Raw genomic sequence first — 10,000 nt, 5'->3', positions numbered from 1 at the left:
GGTAGTTTTCTCGATATATAGTTCTTTGTTCTCCTCTTGCCTTTTGAAAACGTCTTCGTAATGCCCTAACTCGTTTCCTCTCTATTTCTAATTCTGCGGTCCACCACTTATTATATGTGTTTGAACAATTATTTATATTTTTCGAATATTTCTTTTTTAATCTGTTAATTTTTTCATAAAAGTGCTTTGTGACAAACTCTAATCTTCTAATAGTGTTAATCTCATATTCTGCTGTTTCTTTCATCCAAGGGTCTTTTTCTAATTCTTTAAGTAGCTTGTGCTCTCCATTTTGCGTTAGTCGTTTTTCCTGTTTTACTGCTTCATTAAATAAGTTATATTCGATATATCTATGGTCGCTAGAATTTTCTTCTTCATTAACGTGCCATTCATATACTTTGGGATAGAGGTCTGCAGAAGCGAAAGTTAAATCTATCCAGCTTCTTCCGTTTTTACTTTCGAATGTAGGCGGTGAATTTGGTAAGTTTAAAAGTTGAAGATTATGTGCTATTATGAATTCAAATAATAATTCCCCTCGCTCATTATTTATAGTCCCACCCCAAATTTTGTTAAAGGCATTGAAGTCTCCTGCGATTAGTATTTGGTCCCTAGATTCTGCTATAATAGGTTCAATTATATTTAAAAGCTCCTCAATATTTCCTTTAGGTGGTGCGTAAACATTTATAATTAGGACTTCCTGTTTATTCCAATATATTTTTAGTACTATAACATTTAATAGGATTAATATAGGGAACGTTTGAATATTAGGATTATGTATTATAACTGCTACTTTTGGGTTCGTTTTGTGGCTTATAATAGTGTGTTTAAGGGGGAAACCAGTTATTTTGTTTTTATAATGATAAGGTTCTTGGAGAATAGATAGATCGAATTGGTTGCAGTTTCGATGAACGTTAAGTGCTTCATTTGCTTTGCTGCAGTGGGCTAGGTTAACTTGAATTATTCGGAGAGAGTGTATTCTTGTGTTTGTTTTAATACTTGCCGATGAGCTCTTTGGATTTTTGACGCTACAGGTGTTTTTTTGGAGGGTTTGCATGTTTGTCCGTTTATATTGTTGTTTTAGACTAAACTTTGTACTTTACTCTTCCCAATTGCGTTCTGCCCGTTCACGCCATTCTTGAGCTACCGGGCAGTTTAGGTCTCTGATTGTGTGATCGTCTGCACCGTCGAATCCCGAACTTAAGCATGCAGCGCACCAGGAAAAGTTGGCTCTGCACTCTTCAATACAATGGTTGCCCGCACACTCTATGCAGCGTCTTTGCCTCCTGTTGCAGTTTTTTGCAAGATGTCCAAAACTGGCACAATAATAGCAGATGAGGGGGTGGTTATTGTCATAGATGGCTGCGCGAGACCATCCCACATTAACAGTGTACAAATTCCTCAATTGTCGCCATATAGCTGGGGAGGTCTTCAAAATGTTTACTCTGTTCCGTTTCTGATTGACATATTCTGCCAGAATTGTTATTTCTTCTGGGCGTCCTGTGATGTTGTTTTGATTCAGGATTTTCTCTGGGATATCGTCCCTTGCTGTGTCTGAGTCAATACCAACCACTTTGAATGATGGAAGTCTTGGTGTGGGTGTAAACATCTGCATTTCATTTGCTTCGGGGAGTCTATTAAGACATTCCTTTAACTGTGTCATTGCTGCTCCATTTGTGGTGCTGATGGTGACAGCTGCGTCATTTACGTTGAGTTTCACGTCTGTAAGTTTTAGCTTTGCCGGATCAATATCCTTGACAATTCTCTCCTTTAGTTCTTTTGTTTTCACTTCCCCTGTTGTGGGTTTTATGACCAAAACCGATCGCTTCCCTGGTTTCTCCACTTTTTCTTGTCCGTCACTGTGTTGTAGGACACTAGCATAAGTGCGTTCTGTTACCTTGCTATTCGGTTTCAGTTCACTCAGCTGGCCCCTCATTGAGGCATTGTCCAAGGCTATCTCTAAGAGATTCGTCTTAATTGCCTGGAATGCTTTCATTAGCTGTTCGCACGTGGTTGTACCTGCACCCTGTTGCTGTGCAACTAGGAGTGCCTGATAGAATGCTGTTTCACTTTCATTTATTTGTTCTGATATGGGAGGCTTTTTTTGCTCTTGCAGCGCCTGATTTACTGGAGGCTGTCTGACTGTCTCTGCTTTTTCTTCTTGCTGCCTTTGAGTGTCAAGGGTCCGAAACCTTTCTGTGTCTGCTTTGTTTTGCACGTTTCTTGAGGGTTCATACTCGCTATCTGACTCAGAACTGTCCTGTACATGCTTGCCCAGTTCTGCATGATACAGTCTCTTTCTTTCAATTGTTCTCTTCTTTTTTCCCTTTCTCTGCGTTCCTGCATCTGTGTCACCCCACCAATAATCAGTAGGGACACCTGTGACATTGATATCCTCACTTTCGGTGTCATTATCTTCCCTCGTGTTGTGATATTTGTCAGGGTGCTCAGATCTTTTGATTTTCTCGTGTTTTGTTTTGTTGTCTGAGATGATTGAGTTGCTTTGGCCTAATTTGTGTTTTTTAGGCATGGCTGAGGCGGTCTTGATGCAACTTTAATGTGTGTATCAGCGCTTTTCCCCTGTTGTACACGTTCAGAATACGATTGCACTGAATTTCGCACTCTCACAGCACCATTTAGTTGACAAAAGCAACAGAACACAAGATAGTTACGTGCAGCAGAGCATATAGCTACAACCGCCCACTAAACAAGTTGCGTGCAGTATAGCTCAAGGCATGCAATAATCAACGCTCACACAAAGTTCTAATTAGCATATTAACACAAAATTGAGCTGTAATCAAGATGGGTATGCCCTGTACTACCAATTCTATGCAAAAAACCTGACCCCAATACGTTTGCCTTATTGGAATTAAGAGGATTAGATTTTGTGTACAACGGTCGCCAAAATGGCGGCCTTTTCTTCAGTTTGAATATACTTGGATTAAAACGTTGATTGTGGTTTTAAATCAACGAAATAAAGTCGGGTTTTTTGATATGTTTTCCTCTAATGCTTCTAGAACCTGATATAACAAGTGATTTTGACCGATGTAGTTAGATTCTTGGTGATTTCAAAGGATTATCGCAAGGTGGTCACAATCATCAAGAAGCAATGGAAACAGTGGGAGACCAGTTTTGTTTGATATCTCCGGTTCTATTACAGCTAGGTCAATGAAATTTTTGTGGGATGTACTATTTGAAAAGCTGATAGAGGAGTACGAAAACTGAGTTCACGGAGAATACAGCCTCCAAAGTTAAAAATTGAAAACTACTTTTTTAGATCAGTTTCAATACAGTGCTTGTTTACAAACGTTATTCGTTAATAATTAGTTCCTTCTTTAAGTTACATCAATTTTTAGAGTAGATTTGTGCTCACTGAACCTTTACAAAACGAATGACACCTATATGTCCGGTTTATCCGGTTTATATCCTTAGTTATTTGTGAAAAACTGGGAGCTTACCAGCGCTGCCGCCGAGCCCGGGAGCGGTCGTGGGAGCAGTAGTAGATAGGGACAATAGTTATTGTGGGGTAAATAGAAGAAAAACATAAATGAACATACCCCTACCCGTACCACAAGTATAACGGGTTTGTATCCAATATAAATAAATAAATGAATGGGGCAGAGGCCAAAAAAGAATTTAAAAAAAGAAAAAAAAAGTAAAAAAAGAAAAAAAAAGAGGAAGGAGGGGACTACTCCCAGCGAACCACCACCGAGGGAACGGGCCCGGCAGCAGCGGGCATTTATTTAGGTTTTCCGGTTTTTTTTTTGCTTTTTCCTTTTTCCTCTTTCTCCCTTTTTTTTCCAAAGCGGTGTCTTGAGTCCTGAGTCTTGAACCCTGAATGGGAGATGTTCTTGATTCCAAAGTGGCTTGAATTTAACTGTCGGTCGAGAGGGCTGTTGTCTTCATCTGTTATCCAGGTCCGATTCCTTGAGATGTCTTCACTCATGACCGATTCCCTATCACCCAGAACGCCCCGAGTAGCCCGCCAAGACGAGAGAGCGGGAAGTGCCGCCAGCCTTTTTGAAAAGAAAAAGATATAGAAGTAAGTTGAGTACAATATGAGGAAGAGTAGAGTGGTGCCATGTCACAAGCCCTGTTGGCTCGTAATTGTTGTCGATTTGGCCTGGCCTGTAGGAGCGAACCCCCCATTGAGGTACCGTTCTGGAGGACACTTAGACACGGTCACCTCCAATGGTTAAGATGCGATGTCAACCTCTATAATGGGGTCGAATATGGAACAACCCTGTCCCCGATGTCATTTTCCTTATGGATGTCTTTGAGTTCAGTAAATCTGAGTGTGAGCCCGGCCCTGCAACCGTTTGTCAATTCGGCCGAGGGCCCAGTGCTCGCCACTCATCCATGTCTTGAGTGGCCCTCTTCCCCCGACGGTGTGTATCGCATTGTACCGGACCCAAGTGGCAGGGATTTATCCCCGTGAGTCCGGTCGGCTCCAGGTGGTGCTCCGCTGATGTCAGGTGGTACTCCACTGATGTCAGGTGGAAGTGGAACTTGAGAGCTTGTTTTCTTCATCAAAGTAGGGAGTGTGTTATAGTTCAGCTGGGAAGGTGACTTGCTCATTTTAGTGTCCGCACCAGAACACAAAGAGAAAGTTTGGGAATCACTGTATAAGGAATGAGAAAGTGAGATGGAAATAAGAAAAGAAGTAAGAGAAATGATTAATGATTTATGTCGTTGAAGAAGTAAAGAAGGGGTAAAGTAGAGAAGTTGAGAAGTAAGCCGGCAGCACCCCACGCCCCCAATCGCCCACCGGGCCCCCCGCGGCACTCCGAGGAAAAAACATTTTTTTTTAAATTTCTTTAGATATTTAAAACAGAAGCCTTGTCTATGCTGGGAGTGAGGGGGAGGACCCCACCTCGTTTGGTTGAGCTCACCTCCAGCTCGACAAAAGACCTTGGTTGTTAGATGGAATTTTTATGTATGATTATGTGGAATAGATTCATTAATATATTTGATCATTGTTTCTAATGTTTTCAGCGGTTGCAGTTCTTTTACCATTTCTGGTTTGTTAACTAGAATGCTTTGAGTAAATTTCGAGAGTTCATCTCTGAATTTAAGTGTGCTTTTGCATGTTGTTAAGTAATGATCAATATTAGTGACGCTTTCTCCGCAAGTACAGATATTGTCATTTGTTTTTCCAAACCGCTGCAGGTAGAATGGGAATCGCCCATGTCCTGTTAATAATTGACTCGTATAATAGTTTGTTGGGAAGTGTTGTGGAATGTGGTAGACACTTTTAATCCAGTCGTGGACTGTTGTCTTATTATGTTCTGATTGCCAAATTAAGTTCCATTTGTTAATTGTTTCTTTCTTTAACTGAACTTTGATGAAATGTTTCGTTATTGGAACTGTCAATGTTGTCCCTGATCTAAACGCTTTGGAAGCTAATTCGTCTGCTAGCTCATTGCCGAAGTCACCTGAGTGGCCTTTAACAAAAGAAAATGTAATTTTATTTGATAATTGTACAGATTTTACCAGTAACTTTATTTCATTAATGAATGTATTCGTGTTATTTGTATTATTTAATCCTCTAAGGCATGACAAACTGTCTGTGTTGATTTGAAATTCATCATTACTTTGCAAGTCTTTGATGTATTGAAGTGCTTTAATTATGGCCACTGCCTCTGCTTCAAAATTTGAGCTGTATGTTGGTAACGCATATTGTCGTGTGTTAATAATTTTATTATTATTATCCATGTGAACGAATGCCGCTCCTGCAGTTTTATCTGTTTTAGATCCATCCGTGTATATCAAGTTTTTGATTGAATTTGATTTTAATGATTTCGTTGGTATAGCCACTCTATCTGCAGGATGTGTACTCCTTATGTCATATTTATTGGATATGTCTTCACTATTGAATATCTTGTCTTCCCATGTGAATGTCTCTTTATTGTGGAGGATTCGATATATTTTGATTTCCTTCTCTATTGTTAGGTGTACCGGCGGGACATTTGCAATAACAGGCAATACCATGTTTGAAGTTGTGCGAAAAGCTTTTGTTATTTTGATAAGTGGTATACGTTGAATTGCTTGCAATTTACGTAGAATATGTTGGTGTGGTCTATACCATGCCGGTGCTGCGTATGTGATCATTCTTTCTGCAGCTCTAATATATATATCCCGTATTTGTTTGCTTGACATGCCCCATGTATTGCCAGAAAATCGAGCTAGATTAGATGTTAACTTATTAACCTTGTGTTTAATTTCATCCAAATGTGGGAGGAATGAGAGTTTACTATCGTATGTAACTCCTAAAATTTTTAGGTTATTGGAACATTGTATTTTCTTTTCTCCTAGTTTAATAATTGGTGGTCTGTTTTGATAATGTTTTCCTATAATTAAAAACTTACTTTTCGCCAAGTTGAAGGTCACTGTTTTCTTTTCTGCCCATTGTTGTATCATTTCTAAAGCTTGATTTGCTGTGTCTTCAATTACTTTGCGTGTGGGTCCTTGTATTATAAGTGTTATGTCATCTGCAAACGCTTGAATTTTTGTATTTTCGGGGAAATCTGTTTGGAGTAAGTCTGAAATTGTTATGTTCCAAAAAAGTGGGCTTAGTGGCGAACCCTGTGGAGAGCCTTGTTTGAGATTCTTTTCAATGTTTAAGTGTGGTGTGGTGTAGGAAATAACTCTATTCATTAATGTGTTCAATGCTAGGGTGCCAATATCGCTAGGACACTTAACCCTTTCGAGGTATTCTTTAATATATTTTGGTTGTATATGATTAAAAGCATTCCTAATATCTAATGAGATTAAAATTGTTTTGCATGTTGTGTTGCTGGTAATAGTGTTTGATATTTCTTCTAGAGCGTCTGTCGCCGATGTGCTGTGTGTAAATCCAAACTGGTTTTTTGGGAAAAAATTGTTTACATATAAAAAATAGTATAATCTATCATTAAGAAGCTTTTCTAACACTTTTCCTAGTATGGAATTAATTGCCAGCGGTCTGTAATGTTGTGGTTTCGGATTTTGTATGTCCAGTTCCTTTTTCGGTATTAGTATTATTTTAGAATTCTTCCAAACTGACGGGAAGTGTCCTAGTTTTAATGCAGCATTGAAAATGTTAAGAAAAAATTTTTTATGTTTCAGATAAAGACACTGGATTAATTGCGTAGATAAGTTATCAGGGCCTACTGCGACTTTTTTGCGGAGGTTATTCACCACATTATCTATTTCTTCCTCTGTAAAAGGTTTATCATTATCAGTAGTTTCTAATCTTATCTCTTCCTCTACATTTGTTCTTTCTGTTAACGTGGGGAATAAAGTTTCTAATATGTGGGTAAGTGATTCTTCTATTGATTTCGTTTGTTTATTTCCGGATAATTGCATGGACCTAATTAAAATGGGTGTTTTTAATTTTTCTGCTGCTATTTTGTATGGGAGTGTGAATGGATTGTTTTTTGTTACTGTACTGCAAAGATTTTTCCAGGATTCATCTCTTGCTTTACTGACTTGTTCTTGATAACTCTTAAGGTTTTGAAGGTAGTTTTCTCGAAATATAGTTCTTTGTTCTCCTCTTGCCTTTTGAAAACGTCTTCGTAATGCCCTAACTCGTTTCCTCTCTATTTCTAATTCTGCGGTCCACCACTTATTATATGTGTTTGAACAATTATTTATATTTTTCGAATATTTCTTTTTTAATCTATTAATTTTTTCATAAAAGTGCTTTGTGACAAACTCTAATCTTGTAATAGTGTTAATCTCATATTCTGCTGTTTCTTTCATCCAAGGGTCTTTTTCTAATTCTTTAAGTAGCTTGTGCTCTCCATTTTGCGTTAGTCGTTTTTCCTGTTTTACTGCTTCATTAAATAAGTTATATTCGATATATCTATGGTCGCTAGAATTTTCTTCTTCATTAACGTGCCATTCATATACTTTGGGATAGAGGTCTGCAGAAGCGAAAGTTAAATCTATCCAGCTTCTTCCGTTTTTACTTTCGAATGTAGGCGGTGAATTTGGTAAGTTTAAAAGTTGAAGATTATGTGCTATTATGAATTCAAATAATAATTCCCCTCGCTCATTATTTTGAGTCCCACCCCAAATTTTGTTAAAGGCATTGAAGTCTCCTGCGATTAGTATTTGGTCCCTAGATTCTGCTATAATAGGTTCAATTATATTTAAAAGCTCCTCAATATTTCCTTTAGGTGGTGCGTAAACATTTATAATTAGGACTTCCTGTTTATTCCAATATATTTTTAGTACTATAACATTTAATAGGATTAATATAGGGAACGTTTGAATATTAGGATTATGTATTATAACTGCTACTTTTGGGTTCGTTTTGTGGCTTATAATAGTGTGTTTAAGGGGGAAACCAGTTATTTTGTTTTTATAATGATAAGGTTCTTGGAGAATAGATAGATCGAATTGGTTGCAGTTTCGATGAACGTTAAGTGCTTCATTTGCTTTGCTGCAGTGGGCTAGGTTAACTTGAATTATTCGGAGAGAGTGTATTCTTGTGTTTGTTTTAATACTTGCCGATGAGCTCTTTGGATTTTTGACGCTACAGGTGTTTTTTTGGAGGGTTTGCATGTTTGTCCGTTTATATTGTTGTTTTAGACTAAACTTTGTACTTTACTCTTCCCAATTGCGTTCTGCCCGTTCACGCCATTCTTGAGCTACCGGGCAGTTTAGGTCTCTGATTGTGTGATCGTCTGCACCGTCGAATCCCGAACTTAAGCATGCAGCGCACCGGGAAAAGTTGGCTCTGCACTCTTCAATACAATGGTTGCCCGCACACTCTATGCAGCGTCTTTGCCTCCTGTTGCAGTTTTTTGCAAGATGTCCAAAACTGGCACAATAATAGCAGATGAGGGGGTGGTTATTGTCATAGATGGCTGCGCGAGACCATCCCACATTAACAGTGTACAAATTCCTCAATTGTCGCCATATAGCTGGGGAGGTCTTCAAAATGTTTACTCTGTTCCGTTTCTGATTGACATATTCTGCCAGAATTGTTATTTCTTCTGGGCGTCCTGTGATGTTGTTTTGATTCAGGATTTTCTCTGGGATATCGTCCCTTGCTGTGTCTGAGTCAATACCAACCACTTTGAATGATGGAAGTCTTGGTGTGGGTGTAAACATCTGCATTTCATTTGCTTCGGGGAGTCTATTAAGACATTCCTTTAACTGTGTCATTGCTGCTCCATTTGTGGTGCTGATGGTGACAGCTGCGTCATTTACGTTGAGTTTCACGTCTGTAAGTTTTAGCTTTGCCGGATCAATATCCTTGACAATTCTCTCCTTTAGTTCTTTTGTTTTCACTTCCCCTGTTGTGGGTTTTATGACCAAAACCGATCGCTTCCCTGGTTTCTCCACTTTTTCTTGTCCGTCACTGTGTTGTAGGACACTAGCATAAGTGCGTTCTGTTACCTTGCTATTCGGGTTCAGTTCACTCAGCTGGCCCCTCATTGAGGCATTGTCCAAGGCTATCTCTAAGAGATTCGTCTGAATTGCCTGGAATGCTTTCATTAGCTGTTCGCACGTGGTTGTACCTGCACCCTGTTGCTGTGCAACTAGGAGTGCCTGATAGAATGCTGTTTCACTTTCATTTATTTGTTCTGATATGGGAGGCTTTTTTGCTCTTGCAGCGCCTGATTTACTGGAGGCTGTCTGACTGTCTCTGCTTTTTCTTCTTGCTGCCTTTGAGTGTCAAGGGTCCGAAACCTTTCTGTGTCTGCTTTGTTTTGCACGTTTCTTGAGGGTTCATACTCGCTATCTGACTCAGAACTGTCCTGTACATGCTTGCCCAGTTCTGCATGATACAGTCTCTTTCTTTCAATTGTTCTCTTCTTTTTTCCCTTTCTCTGCGTTTCTGCATCTGTGTCACCCCACCAATAATCAGTAGGGACACCTGTGACATTGATATCCTCACTTTCGGTGTCATTATCTTCCCTCGTGTTGTGATATTTGTCAGGGTGCTCAGATCTTTTGATTTTCTCGTGTTTTGTTTTGTTGTCTGAGATGATTGAGTTGCTTTGGCCTAATT

Source organism: Rhipicephalus microplus, chromosome 7, assembly GCF_043290135.1.
Source record: "Rhipicephalus microplus isolate Deutch F79 chromosome 7, USDA_Rmic, whole genome shotgun sequence".
Lineage (NCBI taxonomy): Eukaryota > Metazoa > Arthropoda > Arachnida > Ixodida > Ixodidae > Rhipicephalus > Rhipicephalus microplus.
This window is presented reverse-complemented; position numbering follows the sequence as displayed.